At 46.7% G+C, this 15,922-nt stretch overlaps 1 long non-coding RNA gene across 2 annotated transcripts; it reads right to left on the reverse strand.

Moving 5' to 3' along the window:
* Positions 1-3,764: 3,764 nt before the first annotated feature.
* On the reverse strand, positions 3,765-12,459 carry LOC120378472. 2 transcript variants are annotated; one of them, XR_005587514.1, is made up of 4 exons: positions 12,038-12,459; positions 10,049-10,147; positions 4,231-4,624; positions 3,765-3,818 (listed from the first exon to the last, which is right to left on the reverse strand). It is a non-coding gene; the product is annotated as an uncharacterized LOC120378472 (long non-coding RNA). The 2 variants fall into 2 exon arrangements; XR_005587513.1 differs by having other exon boundaries at positions 3,790-3,818; positions 4,546-4,624.
* Positions 12,460-15,922: the final 3,463 nt, after the last annotated feature.

Consider the following 15,922-nt stretch of genomic DNA (forward strand, 5'->3'; position numbering starts at 1 on the left):
AAATAAATGTACATAAAATGCTTCTCAGTGCTTTTTTAGTAATAATTGGGCATTATAATCTTGATGAGAAACAAAGCCTTGTTTTCTATATCCAGTTCTTTTAGAGCAATAATAAAATCCTCATGTTAAATGGCCTGTTTGGAAAATATTGAACTTTAACCTGTATCTGTTAAAGAAGCTGAAGAACTTTACCTGGAGTACCTTGATAGTCAGACAGAACATTCCAGTTGAATAAGTTCAGTTTTGGCATGTGAGCTAAATCTCCAAGTATATATATCCATTTCTTTGAGTTCTTCTTCATTCCTCCTGGCGTCTCAGCAATTAGGATCTGGAAATTCTCTCACCCCGGCAATTCTGAAGAAATCTGTTTTCTGTTGAATGTTTAATACCTTCCACTTTGTAACATGATGGTCAGAAACAACCTGATGGATTCAAGAAGCTGGTCACTCATAAGAGTAAAGAGAGAAAAGTGACACCCTGAAAATCTTTTGAAATATTTCTGAAAAAAAAGTTTATGCTAGCCAAAAACAAAAAATATCTTCCCACCTACAAAAACTAAAATTCATTTGGTATGAAAATTTGCCTGAGCTTAAATGAGCACGTGCACCAGAATGCAAATGCAACAGAAACACTTCCCCTACACTTCTGCTGAGCCAGGCAATGGAACACTGCGTCTCCCTTTCCCATGCTCGCTGAACCACAACATGGAAGTAGGCATGCTGGGGACATGGACAGCAGGTTGGTTTGTTTGTGCATGGCATGAATTCAGAAGGGCCAAAATTAATGCTGGACGGTCATAGCAGGCTACATCCACTACTCCCCCACTAAGCTGGACAGTATTTTTTTGAAAGCTAGATAGGAAGGATATAATTTCTTCAGGACTGCAGCTTCTGTTCTCATTTCATCAGTTTTCCAAATCCTGATATATCAGGGAATGCGGGAAAATAGTTTATTTTTGCATTCTCCAACCCCCTAAACATGCTTCCCCCCCAAAATAATATGCTATATCATCAGCCTTTTCATTGGTGAGGCTTCTTTTTGTCCTCACAGGGCCCTGCTGTCTCAGGGTATGTCTACAGTACGAAATTAATTTGAAGTTATTTTATTTGAATTTCCTGAATTGAGTTCATACATTCGATGTTGTGTCCCCACTAACGCGTGTGAATTCGGCGGAGTGTGTCCACAGTACTGAGGCTAGCATCAAATGGCGGAGCGTTGCACTGTGGTAGCTATCCCACAATTCCCGCAGTCTCTGCCGCCCATTGGAATTGTGGGTTAAGCTCCCAGTGCATGATGGGGCAAAAACATTCTCACGGGTTTTTCTGGGTGTGTGCCGTCACTCGCTCCTCCCTCTGTGAAAGCTACGGCAGACGCCATGCTGCCAGCAGACAGTGCAGCACGGTGCACCGCCTGTCTCCTGGTATGTTGAATCCACTTCAAATGTCCTCTCCTCTTTCTATCTACTCTTTCATCTAACCATTTCCCGTCATTTCTCGGCCATCGTGAACAGAGCCGCACAGCTTTTGCCGCTTTCTCCAGATTGTCTGTGCTGGGCTCCCGTGGAAGCTACAGAAGGCAACAATTCTCCACCGTTTCTCAGCCATCATGAACAGAACTGCACAGCTTCCGCCGCAAACTCTGCTCACACTTCCGTCGCAAACTCTGCTCTCTCCCCTTTCTCCATGTTGTCGGTCCTGGGCTCCCATTGAAGCTACAGAATTCCCTGCTGTTTCTCGGCCATCGTGAACAGAGCTGCACAGACAATCTGGAGAAAGCAGCGGAAGCTGTCCTGGGCTCCCATGGAAGCTACAGAAGAAAACCATTTACTGCCTTTTATCGGCCATCTTGAACCAAACAGCTCATTTCGCGCCCTTTTTCAAGGATTACCTGAGCAGGTGCCATTGCATGGCAAACATGGAGCCTGCTCATATCTCTACTGCAGTTTTGACCATTGTAAATACCTTGCGCATTATCCAGCAGTATGTTCAGTACCTGCAAAACCAGGCGAGGAAACGACGACAGTGCGATTACTATACCGATGAGGACATGGACACAGACGTTCCTAGATGCACATGTGGTGATTGGGAGATCATGGTGGCATTGGGCCAGGTTCATGCTGTAGAACACCGATTCTGGGCCTGAGTAACAAGCACAGACTGGTGGGATTGCATAGTGTTGCAGGTCTGGGATGACTCCCAGTGGCTGCGAAACTTTTGTATGTGTAGGGCCACTTTCATGGAACTTTGTGTCTTGCTGTTCCCTGCCCTGAAGTGCAAAGACACCAAAATGAGAGCAGCCCTCACAGTTGAGAAGCGAGTGGCCCTATGGAAGCTTGCAATGCCCGACAGCTACCGGTCAGTCGGGAATCAGTTTGGAGTGGGCAAATCTACTGTAGGGGCTGCTGTGCTGCAAGTAGCTAATGCAATCATTGACCAGCTGCTATCAAGTGTAGTGACTTTGGGAAATGTGCAGACCACTGTGGATGGCTTTAATGCACTGGGGTTCCCTAACTGCGGCGGGGCAATAGACTGAATGCATATCCCCATCTTGGCCCCGGCACATCGTGGCGGCCAGTACATAAACAGCAAGGGGTACTTTTCCATGTGCTGCAAGCACTGGTGGATCACAAGGGACGTTTCACCAACATCAATGTGGGATGGCTGGGAAAGGTGCATGACGCTTGCATCTTCAGGAACTCTGGTCTGTTTGAACAGCTGCAGGAAGGGACTTATTTCCCAGACCAGAAAATTACTGTTGGGGATGTTGAAATGCCTATAGTTATCCTCGGGGAACCAGCCTACCCCTTAATGTCATGGCTCATGAAGCCGTACACAGGCACTGTGGACAGTAGTAAGGAGCAGTTCAACTATAGTCTGAGCAAGTGCAGAATGGTGGTGGAGTGTGCTTTTGGATGTCTGAAAGGGCGCTGGCACAGTTTACTGACTCGGTCAGATCTCAGCACAACCAATATTCCAATTGTAATTGCTGTTTGTTGTGCGCTCCACAATATCTGTGAGAGTAAGGGGGAAACTTTTATGGCGGGGTGGGAGGTTGAGGCAACTCACCTGGCTGCCAATTTCACACAGCCAGACAACAGGGTGATTAGAAGAGCACAGCAAGGCACACTGCACATCAGAGAAGCTTTGAAAGCCAGTTTCATGACTGGCCAGGGTATGGTGTGACAGTTGTGTTTGTTTCTCTTGAAGTTACCTGCACCCTATATATTTGAAAGGAAATAAAGTCAAAATTGTTTAAAAACTGCTCTTTATTATTTGAGGCACAACGCATTGAGAGAAATTAGAAGGTAGACTTGGGGGAGATTAGGGGGGTGGAGGAGGAGGGAAGGACAAGTCCAGAAACCAAATCAAAAGTTTGCATATGCCAGCTTTCTGGTGCTTGGGCGATCCTCTGGGGTTGAATGTGTAGGTCCCTGTAGCCTCCCTGATCGTGTTCTTGGGCGTCTGGGTGAGGAGGCTATGGAACTTGGGGAGGAGGGAGGGCGGTTATACAGAGGTTGCAGAGGCAGTCTGTGGTCTTGCTGCCTTTCCCGCATTAGATCCACCATACAGCAGAGCATGTCAGTTTGCTCCCCCATGAGCTTGACCATAGCATCCTGCCTGCTCTCAATGCGCGCCTCCCTCGTCTCTTCGTGTTCCTGTAATACTTTACGGGACTCCGCAATTGTTTGACTCCATGCATTCAACTGGGCCCTATCAGTGCAGGAGGACTGCATGAGCTCGGCAATTGTTTTTTCCGCCTTCTAATCTGGACCAGCCTCTGGGATGGAATAGATAGGGGCCGCATTGAAACATTTGCACCTGTGGGAGGAGAAAAAGGGAGGATAGTATTTTAAAAAATACATTGCAGAGAACAAAGGGGACACTTTGGTATGAGTAAGCCACCACACACGGCCGGGCAACAGAATTCATCTTGCAGGCAGCCTCTAGGGGCACATGGGGTTCTGCTTCTTCTACATTCATTTCAATGCTTTCAAACTGCTGGGCCCCCTTTCCCACAGCAAGCAATGCCTGGTGGGTTTGCCATATAAAAGGAGGGCCTGCGGGCTCTCTGGGATGATCACTGCACACAACAACCCCCCCCCACACACACACCCCACCCCCCACCGCGTGGCTCCAATCAGGCATGAGCCATTTATTCTAAATGTGAACAACCCAGCATGGCTTGGTTCCCCCACGCCCACCGTGTGGCTCCAATCAGGCTCTCACTCACCAGAAGTACCTTTGCCAGGGTCATGGAACAGGAGCCGGCCTTGGGAGTGAGGGGAGGCTATTGGATCCAGCGTTAAGATTAGTTCCTGGCTAGGGGGGAAAACGGATTCTGCATGGTCGCCTATGATGGTGGACTGTGCTGATGGTCACCTATGCTGCTGGTGACCAAACAGGAAATGAAATTCAAAAGTTCCTGGGGCTTTTCCTGCCCACCTGGATAGTGCATTGGAGTTGAGAGTGTTAACTAGAGCGGTCACAAGGGAGCATCCTGGGATAGCTCCTGGAGGCCAATAATGTTGAATTGCGTCCACAATACCTTTAACCTGGGATTGCGATCTTGATTGAAGCGCTACTCCACTTGCCAAGGTGGAGTACAGAAATCGAATTAAAGAGCCCTTTAAATGAAAAAAAAAGTTTGGTCATGTGGACAGAATCTTTTTTTTTTTTCGAAATAACTCGGGTAATTCCGAAATAACAGGCTAGTGTAGACCAGGCCTTAGACAAATAACTGCTGGGTCAACAGTTTCAAAATCTCCCCCTACTTCAGATAAAAAAATCTTAATCAGCAGCTTTGTGTTTGGTAGTCCAAGGGTCACAAACAGACATCACATGCACTGCATTTTACAAGATAGGGACTCCACATTGGTTTGTTCTGCAGCCATTTTGTCTAGTCCCTGAGGCTCATTTTACCCACCTTGTCATTCATTATTCAATCTGGGAGAGAGAGGACAATTTCCTCCAGTATCTTTGAGAGATCTCACTGTTTTAAATTTAAGTACCATTGCGGGATAGGGATTTTAGCTAATTCTATACAGGAGGGAGATCATAGCTCTCCAGGAACTAAGCACAGCGTGGGGGATGTGATTACACCTCCAGGGAAGTACCATCGCCTGGAGAGGCTTGCATATGCTGGTTCAGACTAGATTTTTTAGAAAAAAAGCACACAAAGAAAGGACTTTTGGATAAATAACCTGAATTTAAGTTGACTCAGGGCCTGCTTTATGATCTAACAATCAGACAGAATCTTATGCCCAAGGAAGACCCCAATCCGTCATGGGAAAGGTTGGAAGGACTTGACCTATTCATGGAATCATAGAATAGAATCATAGAATATCAGGGTTGGAAGGGATCTCAGGAGGTCATCTAGTCCAACCCCCTGCTCGAAGCAGGATCAATCCCCAACTAAATCATCCCAGACAGGGCTTTGTCAAGCCTGCCCTTAAAAACCTCTAAGGAAGGAGATTCCACCACTTCCCAAGGTAACCCATTCCAGTGCTTCACCACCCTCCTAATGAAAAAGTTTTTTCTAATATCCAACCTAAATCTCCCCCACTGCAACTTGAGACCATTACTCCTTGTTCTGTCATCTGTTACCACTGAGAACAGTCTAGAGCCATCCTCTTTGGAACCCCCTTTCAGGTAGTTGAAAGCAGCTATCAAATCCCCCCTCATTCTTCTCTTCTGCAGACTAAACAATCCCAGTTCCCTCAGCCTCTCCTCATAAGTCATGTGCTCCAGCCCCTTAATCATTTTTGTTGCCCTCCGCTGGACTCATTCCAATTTTTCCACATCCTTCTTGTCGTGTCAGGTCCAAAACTGGACACAGTACTCCAGATGAGGCCTCACCAACGCTGAATAGAGGTGAATGATCACGTCCCTCAATCTGCTGGCAATGCTCCTATCAGGGACGGTGCAACCATTTAGGCAAACTAGGCGGCCTCCTAGGGCACCTAGTGGTTGGGGGTGCCTAAAAGCCTGCTCAGGTGAGTAGGTGGAGTGGAGGTGAGCTGGGGCGGGAGCTGTGGGGAGGGCTGCCTGCAGTAACGGGGGGGGGGCGCACAGGGGAACCTCTCCCTGCCCCAGATCATCTCCACATTGCTCCTCCACTGAGCACACAGCCCCCGCTCTAATACTCTTCCAGTCGACGCTGCAGGCCTGGGAGGGGAGGAGAATTAGAGCGGCGCCGGCATGCTCAGTGGAGGGGGCGGAGTGGAGGTGAGCTGGGGCAGGCTGCCCAGGCAGCGTTAGCTGCCGCAGAAGGGGGGGCTTCCTGGGTGGGGGGGTGGCGGGCTCCCCTGGTGGGGGGCTGGGTTAGCTGCCATGGGGAGGCGGGGTTAGCTGGTTGTGGGGGTGGCGCAAGGTGGAAGTTTCGCCTAGGGCGCAAAACTTCCTTGCACCGGCCCTAGCTCCTATTTATACAGTCCGAAATGCTGTTAGTCTTCTTGACAACAAGAGCACACTGTTGACTCATATCCAGCTTCTCGTTCTCTGTAACCCTAGGTCCTTTTCTGCAGAACTGCTGCCTAGCCACTTGGTCCCTAGTCTGTAGCAGTGCATGGGATTCTTCCGTCCTAAGTGCAGGACTCTGCACTTGTCCTTGTTGAACCTCATCAGATTTCTTTTGGCCCAATCCTCTAATTTGTCTAGGTCCCTCTGTATCCTATCCCTATCCTCCAGTGTATCTACCACTCCTCCCAGTTTAGTGTCATCTGCAAACTTGCTGAGGATGCAGTCCACGGCATCCTACAGCTCGTTAATGAAGATATTGAACAAAACCGGCCCCAGGACCGACCCTTGGCAGCCGGTATAAATCCAAGTGCCCCAACTAGAAATGGAGCCGTTAATCACTATCCGTTGAGCCCGACGATCTAGCCAGCTTTCTATTCACCTTATAGTCCATTCATCTAGCCCATACTTCTTTAATTTGCCAGCAACAATACTGTGGGAGACCGTATCAAAAGCTTTGCTAAAGTCAAGGAATAACACATCCACTGCTTTTCCCTCATCCACAGAGCCAGTTATCTCATCATAGAAGGCAATTAGGTTAGTCAGGCATGACTTGCCCTTGGTGAATCCATGCTGATTGTTCCTGATCACTTTCCTCTCCTCAAAGTGCTTCAGAATTTATTCCTTGAGGACCTGCTCCATGATTTTTCCAGGGACAGAGGTGAGTCTGACTGGCCTGTAGTTCCCCGGATCCTCATTCTTCCCTTTTTAAAGATGGGCACTACATTAGCCTTTTTCCAGTCATCTGGGACCTCCCCCGATCACCATGAATTTTCAAAGATAATGGCCAATGGCTCTGCAATCACATCCGCCAACTCCTTTAGCACCCTCGGATGCAGTGTATCCGGCCCCATGGACTTGTGCTCGTCCAGCTTTTCTAAATAGTCCTGAACCACTTCTTTCTCCACAGAGGGCTGGTCACCTCCTCCCCATACTGCGCTGCCCGGTGCAGTAATCTGGGAGCTGACCTTGTTTGTGAAAACAGAGGCAAAAAAAAGCACTGAGTACATTAACTTTTTCCACATCCTCTGTCACTAGATTGCCTCCCCCATTCAGTAAGGGGCCCACACTTTCCTTGACTTTCTTCTTGTTCCTAACATACCTGAAGAAACCCTTCTTGTTACTCTTAACATCCCTGGCTAGCTGCAACTCCAAGTGTGATTTGGCCTTCCTGATTTCACTCCTGCATGCCTGAGCAATATTTTTATACTCCTCCCTGGTCATTTGTCCAATCTTCCATTTCTTGTAACCTTCTTTTTTGTGTTTAAGATCAGCAAGGATTTCACTGTTAAGCCAAGCTGGTTGCCTGCCATATTTACTATTCTTTCTACACATTGGGATGGTTTGTTCCTGCAACCTCAATAAGGATTCTTTAAAATACAGCCAGCTCTCCTGGACTCCTTTCCCCCTCATGTTATTATCCCAGGAGATCCTGCCCATCAGTTCCTTGAGGGCGTCAAAGTCTGCTTTTCTGAAGTCCAGGGTCTGTATTCTGCTGCTCTCCTTTTTTCCTCGTGTCAGGATCCTGAACTCAACCATCTCATGGTCACTGCCTCCCAGGTTCCCATCCACTTTTGCTTCCCCTACTAATTCTTCCGTTTGTGAGCAGCAAGTCAAGAAGAGCTCTGCCTCTATTTGGTTCCTCCAGCAATTGCACTAGGAAATTGTCTTCTACACTTTCCAAAAACTTCCTGGATTGTCTGTGCACTGCTGTCTTGCTCTCACAGCAGATATCAGGGTGATTGATATCTCCCATGAGAACCAGGGCCTGTGATTTAGTAACTTCTGTTAGTTGCCTGAAGAAAGCCTCGTCCACCTCATCCCCTTGGTCTGGTGGTCTATAGCAGACTCCCACCACGATATCACCTTTGTTGCTCACACTTCTAAACTTAATCCAGAGACTCTCAGGTTATTCTGCAGTTTCATACTGGAGCTCTGAGCAGTCATACTGCTCTCTTACATACAGTGTGACTCCCCCACCTTTTCTGCCCTATTTTCTGCACCATTCATGGGGATGCTTGTTATGAGCCAAGGTGGTTATGAACTTGTAACCACAGAAAAAAAACCTTGGTGGGGTTTGAAGGACTGAACACCTGCCAGAGCTCTTGTTGGAGTTGGGATGATCTTTTGTAAACTTATTAGCATATTTTTTATTGTTTTAGTATGTTCCCTCTGTTGATTCTTTCCCTTTAAGAATAAATGTGATTGCTTAGAGAGACTGTGTGGTAATTTATACCTATGGGCAATTATGCTGCTTAGAGCATAAATCAGGCCCATTTAGGCAGTCTGACTTGGTGGGGAATTCACAGTGTAGACAAGCAGCCTGGAAAAAAAAACTGGTCAGGAGGTAGTGGGACACCACCACCAAAGAGAAGTGACAGCTGGGGAGCCTGAACCCTGAAAGTGGTTGCCTTTGGTGGATCATAGAGGGGGAATACAGGTGCAATTGCTCTGAACTGTGAGATAAGCTATATGTAAATTTTTGGCAGTCAAATAGAAAGCAATGTTAGGAAAAAATGATCATTTAACATTATTTTTATCTGCTTCACACAGGCAATTAGGATTTTCCACTACTAAACACTAATGGCAGAGGTCAAATTACATTGGTAAAGTGCAATATGTTTCATAACACTGTGTTTAAAATTTTTGAAAAATATGCAGTCCCTCCTGTTAACAGTGGTTCTGAAGGAAACCATTTGTTTGGCTGCTCTAGTTAGAGAGACAGTCCAGGCAAAACAGTGGGACAGAGAAGCAAAGGAAGAATGTTGGAAGAAAGGGGTGGGAGTTATTCATACCCATTTACCGAGGCCTGAATATATGAAAAATAGGAATCTCCCTTTCCCTCACTGCATACAAACCACCTGTCTTTTCTGATTTATGTTTTCCTGCTTTGTTTTTTATACAATGACATAAAAATCAGTCACAGACACCCAAACATTACTAATATTTCTGATTAATCATGGGAATCTTTTAAAAGTGAATCCAGTGTTCACCATTTGAAATGCTGGATCCAGGGCCGGCTCCAGGCACCAGCGCAGCAAGCTACTGCTTCGGGTGGCTCCTGGAAGAGGGAGGCACGTCCAGGTCTTTGGCAGAAATTCGGTGGCGGGTCCCTCAGTCCCTCTTGGAGGACCGGCTGCCAAACTGCTGGTGGCAATTTGGCGGTGGGTATGCCGCAGGCGCGGGACCGGCGGACCTCCTGCAGGCACACTGCCAAAGGCTGCCTGACTGCCATGCTTGGGGGGGCAAAATACATAGAGCCGCCCCTGGGTACCAGGCACTAAAGGGTTCTTTAATCTACGGGAGAAAAGTATAGCAAGAATAGCTGGATCAGACAGAAACATAAGAGCCCAATGATCTGATGCCTCGTGAACATTAACTAACTGCTCTGGTAAACTTGATAGTGTGGTGTTCACACAAAGGGGGTAAATTTTCAACATCGTGGCTGGGGGGAAAGTGTACAGCTTTCAGTACACCAGGAGCAGAAGGGCATATCAAACCTCTCTGTATATCACACTGAAAAACATACATACCCTTTCTGTGCCAAACCAAAATACCTGAACAGTGAACAAAAGCTTTGCTGGAACTTCTGTTTGCCAGATACTCAATATTGTGGCAGTTGTCTGGAAAATCTATTAAGAATGAAAGGACAAGGGACTACATTCTTGTAGGACAACTGCTAAAGGGAAACAGAGTCTTTTATCATTGTCACACATTCAAAATTACTCTGCTCAGTAATGACAGAAAAATCTTTACCACCTTACACTGTAGGATTACTTAAATGGAATGGACTGTTCACTAGTCTTCTTCCTAGTGAACAGTCCATCAGCAAAGATGTCATCATTGTTAGCACACTTTGTAAAAGCCCAAGATGCTTGCATTTAACAAGTAAATAGCAAAGAATAAATAAAATAAAATAATCATCTTAATAGAGAACCATGACTACTGAATTACGCTCTCACCCATATAGTTGACCCTTCTGAAATGGGCTTAAGGTATGTTAGCAATATAGTTTGGGAAATTGAGTCTATTCTGTGAATAAGGAAGACCTGTCTGTCTGGCAACTTTCTTAGTGCCTGATCCAAAGCTCAAAGAAGGCAGTGGAAAGACATCCAGTAACTTCAATAAGCTTTGGATCAGATCTTTAAACAAAGAATGAATAGAGATATCTGCTATAATTAATGTGACATGCCACAGATGCTGGAATGATATGTCAGAGCATCTCCAGACTAGCTCATTACGCAACAGAGTCTAGTTCAGAGACCATATTTGTAGTTGAACCTCGCTCAACTGCATTAAACAAAATTTAACATCTCTCCTACCCTATTTGCAGTTCATCCCAGTAATTGTTGGGCTATGTAAGTTTTTGTTGTGGTTGTCTCCATAATAACTAAAAGCAAATGAGGTCTGTTTTCACATAGATTGTATGAAGTGTTGTTGTAGCTGTGTTGGTCCCAGGATATTAAAGAGACAAGGTGGGTGAGGTAACCTGAAGAAGAGCTCTGGGAAAGCTTGTGTCTTTCACCAACAGAAGTTGGTCCAATAAAAGATATCATCGCACCGACCCTGTCTCTCTAATACCCAGACATCTTCAGTTAATCATTTTACACAGACTACTACTGCCATCATGTGTTGATACATTATACAACTTTGTATTAAATCAAAGCCTTATATTAAAGATAAATGTACTTGGCCTCCGTTCAAGTTTGCTATGCTCATCACTGTGAGCATCTTTCCCGTTGTAGTCCCAGTATATCAGTCTGCTAGAATTTTCCCCGGGGCCTCCTTACTGAATACTAATGGAATACATGGAATTGGTCTGAGAGTAAAGCAAGGCGACATAGTATGAAATTTTGTTTGTTAAACCAAAAGAAAAAAAACTAACTGTAATTCCTTTTGCTACACTCTGTTTCAAAAACAGCATTTTAAACATACTCCATTCTTAACTTTTTTCTTCCGATTTCGTATTTAAATAAAGAAGAAGCCTGCCAGAACTATTTAGTGATGACAACTTTCTGAGACAGATGATACTGAGGCATAATATTCAAAAGCCCTCAATTAGTATTGCCTTAGTTATCTCAGAGATTGCAGCTTCCTTTGTGATAATACCACATATGACAACTACAATTACACAGGTACCATGAAACTAGCGACCCACAGGAAGAGGCATATAGATGGGGGGCATGCAGATATATTAGATAGCTAGAAGGCAGGGATATGCTGTAACCTATAGTCTCCCAAAGCTACCCCTCCACATTCAAAAGAAGGCAGACTGCAGGACCCCATTACAGAGCTTTGTGGGCTGCATTTTAGCCCATGGCCAGGTTTTATTTTTGGAAATCCCTAAAGGCAGAGTACATAAAGCAACATGCTCCAGTGATTGGGCATGGGACATGGAAGCAGGAGAGCTGGGTTCAATTCCTCTCCCAACCATTTGCTCCTTGTGACCATGAAGAAGACACTTAACCTCTTAGTGTCGCATACATCCTATCTATACAATGGAGATAATAATGATCACTCACCCTTATAAGGTGTTTTGAGAACCTCAGATGGAAATCTCGGTATATGTAGCAAAATGTTGACTGGTATTAAAGCTTGGGGTGGGGCTGGGGCCTGAAGATAATAAAGGGGTGACACACAATTTTATTTCTCAGCCCCAGCCTCCTGACCTGGATCAGAGTCACAAAGGTTAATATCCTTGTCACATGACAGAGGCCAGAATCCACTGACTTCGGGGATAACTGCAACACTTGGTCTGACCTATCCCAGAGTTTGGGGTGTTTGGATCAGGCATTTTGTCTCAAGCCCATCTCTAGTTAAAACCCATGCACAAAGCATGGCAGGTGTGTGGGGTCTGAACACGGTGCAGTTGCCCCGCAGCCTCGGGCAGCAGGCAAGAGATTTGGCTCTCCTTAAGCCTCCTAGGCAAGAAAAACAATCTCAGGCCCCCTCTGGGCAAAGTGCCTGTGGAATGTTCAGTCACAGCCCCGCCCATTGCTTTGTGATTGGCTGCCTGTTGCCCCCGGTGACTGGGATGCTATGTTCAGTGTGGACAGGACTCCTGAGGCAAAAGGAGGCCGCCACCCCCGGTGGCACTACACCCGCGGCCTGTTGAGTCTGTGCAGGGACAAGGGACCAGGCGGCATCTCACACCGGGGGCTCATCATGTTACGAGCCGCTATAGGAGTTGGGCATAGCCCCAAGGCAGGAGGAGCTGGAAGGAACAGCAGCAGACAAGAACAGCAGCTGCAGGAGACCAGCTGGTTAAGGCCAGGAGAAGCTGGCAGTAGCAGAAGGAATCAACAGTACAGAGGGAACTGGCAGTTGCAGGAGGATGTGGAGCCAAGGAAGCAGCTGGTGGTGCAAAAGAAGAAGTATCTGGTGGAACAGGATCCTTACATATCCCTGACTAGCAGGTGGAGGAGCCGGCATTGGTGGCAGCAGCTTTCTATGCAGGGTCAACAAGATCAGTGGCCTGCAACAGCAGGCAGGGCCCTGGTGTGGGGGAGAAGAAGCCTGGGAGGGTTTTCTCACTGCCACTATGGCACTGGGCAGAGGCAGCCAAGGGCTGTCCATCCCTCTCCTAGGTGGTACCACTACAGACTCCCTAGAAGGAAGCGGTGTTGGTGGATGGGAGGAGGCAACAGCAGGGGATCCTGGAAGAAGAAGCAACCAAAGCACTGGAGTACAACACGGCGCCGTGGGGTCCCCAAGTTCCGTGTACCAGCAAGTATGCGTGAAGCTGTAGCTGCACTGCTACGACCCATGAACCTGTGTGGCTGGCGTGCACCAGGGATGCGTGCGCCAAGGAACACAACCCAGTTCATCATGCACCAGGTGTATCAGGACATGCGGCGGCAGGAGAAGGAAGCAGCAGCAAGCAAGGGAGCAGCAGCAGTGTCCACTATAGTTGGGGAGAAGCCAGCGATACAGCATCCCAGAGAAAATAACATCTGCAATCTGGTGGCAGAGAACTTCTCTCACATGGTGACCCTCTCTGCCATGAGCCCAGAGAGGTGCATCTCTAATGGGGAGAGAAGTCAGCAAAGCCAATTTGGGCCCTTCTGTCAGGACCTGGGGTCCCATCTTGGTATCTGCTGTGAGACATAAAATAGAGTCATGGGCAGTGCAAGGAAAGTGTCTGACTCGTGGAATCATCAGCTATTAAGAGCAGTCCTGCTCTTGACATTCAGGTCCCTGAATAAATATATATCTGCACTCCTAACCATGCTGCCTACTGCCTAGTGATTCACACACACTGAGACAGGACCAGGATGATGAAAGATACAGAAGTGCATGGGCTAGTTTTGTGTAGATGTGTCCTTTAGCCTTGATAGGTTCCTCAAAGGTCTATTTAAGTCCCTCTTTTGCACATATATCCCATTCAGGAAAGCATCCCTATTCAGAAAAGCACTTAAGCACATGTGAAGTCAATAGGATTCATGCACATAATTAAAGTTAAGCATAAGCTTATGCATTTTCCTGAATAGGGATGGACCTCCTCAAGTTCTTAAGTACTTTCCTGAGTCAGAGCCCTAGTTAGGACATTAGCTGGGAGAATCTTATTTAATTCATTAATTTATTTAGATTTATACAAATATTAAAATGTACTCATCCAGGGCTTTGGGTAATTTTGGGGTTTATATACTAAAAAATCCCAATAATATGATAAAAATAAATGCAGCAGCTTCCCTAAAACCAACAAGATAAGGGGGGAGGGAATCACACTCCAGCCACAGAACACTACTGTCAATGGGTGTATCCTGACCCTCAGCTCATCCTCCCCTCACAAAAAGCCTGTAAAAAGAGAGAGGCTTCAATCTGTTAGATGATGAAAGTGATACCACAGAGTTTGTATCAATAGTCTGATCTCTCGGTGACAGAGACATGGATTGTGAATGCATAATCCTCATCAGAGAGAAATCATTGCTAACTCCAAGACAGACAGCCATAGAAAAAAAGCCTTCCTGGCCACTGCTGCTATATGATCATCTAATCCCAGCTGGGGATCCAACAAGACCCCCAGATTAAGAATTTGAGTAACAAGTGACAACCATATAGCAAAAGTTGAAAGGGCACATAAAATCCTAGCCATATCTCCCAGTTCCTTGTGCCCACCCCTCAGGCAGCATCACTTCTGTCTTATCTTCATTGAACTTCAGCCTGGTCCAGAAGCTTCCTTTTGTATAACTGAGTTCTGGGTTGGGATTGGGAGGTAATGAACTGTCATTTGTGTTGTTGAGTTTGAAGTAGGTGGGGTTGTAATTGTTTCCCTTCTCCTTGATAGCCCATATTCCTCTTTCCCTTGCCCTAAATATAGGGCCCTACCAAATTATCGGCCATGAAAAATGCGTCATGGACCATGAAATCTGGTCGCCCACCATGAAATCTGGACTTTTGTGAGCTTTCACCCTATACTATACAGATTTCACAGGGGAGACCAGTGTTTCTCAAATTGGGTATCCTGACCCAAAAGGGAGTTGCAGGGGGGTCTCAAGGTTATTTTAGGGGGGCAGTGGTATTGCAACCCTTACTTCTGCACTGCCTTCATAGCTGGGCGGCTGGAGAGCAGGAGCTGGTGACAGGAGAGTGGTGGCTGCTGGCTGGGCGCCCGACTCTGAAGGTGGTGCCTTGCCAGCAGTAGCGCAGAAGTAAGGGTGGCAATACCATACCATGTCACCCTTATTTCTGTGGTGCTGCCTTCAGAGCTGGGCAGCCAGAGAGCAGCCACTCCTGACTGAGGGCTCAGCTCTGCAGGCAGCAATGCAGAAGTAAGGGTGGCAATACCATACCATGCTATCCTTAGTTGTGCACTGCTGTTAGTGGTGGCTCTGCCTTCAGAGCAGAGATCCCAGCCAGCAGCCTCCGCTCTCCAGCTGCCCAGCTGTGAAGGTAACACCTAGGGTTGCCAACCCTTCTGGTTTTTCCAGGAGTATCCCGGAATCGGGCTCCATTTCCCGGAGGCTATTGAAACCAAACTGGGAGATTTAAGGCTACTTAAAGTCTGGCGGCGCAGTGGGCTAAGGCAGGCTCCCTGGGAGCAGGGGTCTCTCCACACTGCCCATGCTCTGAGCACCAACTCTGCAGCTCCCATTGGCCGCAGAAAGTTGTCTTCCTAATCATAGGGGTTGATAGCAGAAACTTGTTTCTTCGGCTCATTATTATTTTTAAATGGGGGCCTAGCATCATAGTAAACAACTGGAGCACAATTCCATAAAAGTGGTCAATAGTACAACCATGGAACTGTTGGAAGCATGACTACAACAGTATGAATAGGCATAATGACTCAAGATCTGAAGAGTCAATTTTTGCTTGTTTATGACTAAATTCTCAGGTCATTGATATTTTAATGACCAGTTTGGATGGAACTGCCTATTAATTTTGTTTGTTCCGCTGTGAGACTAATT

This window comes from Mauremys reevesii, linkage group 1, assembly GCF_016161935.1.
Source record: "Mauremys reevesii isolate NIE-2019 linkage group 1, ASM1616193v1, whole genome shotgun sequence".
Lineage (NCBI taxonomy): Eukaryota > Metazoa > Chordata > Testudines > Geoemydidae > Mauremys > Mauremys reevesii.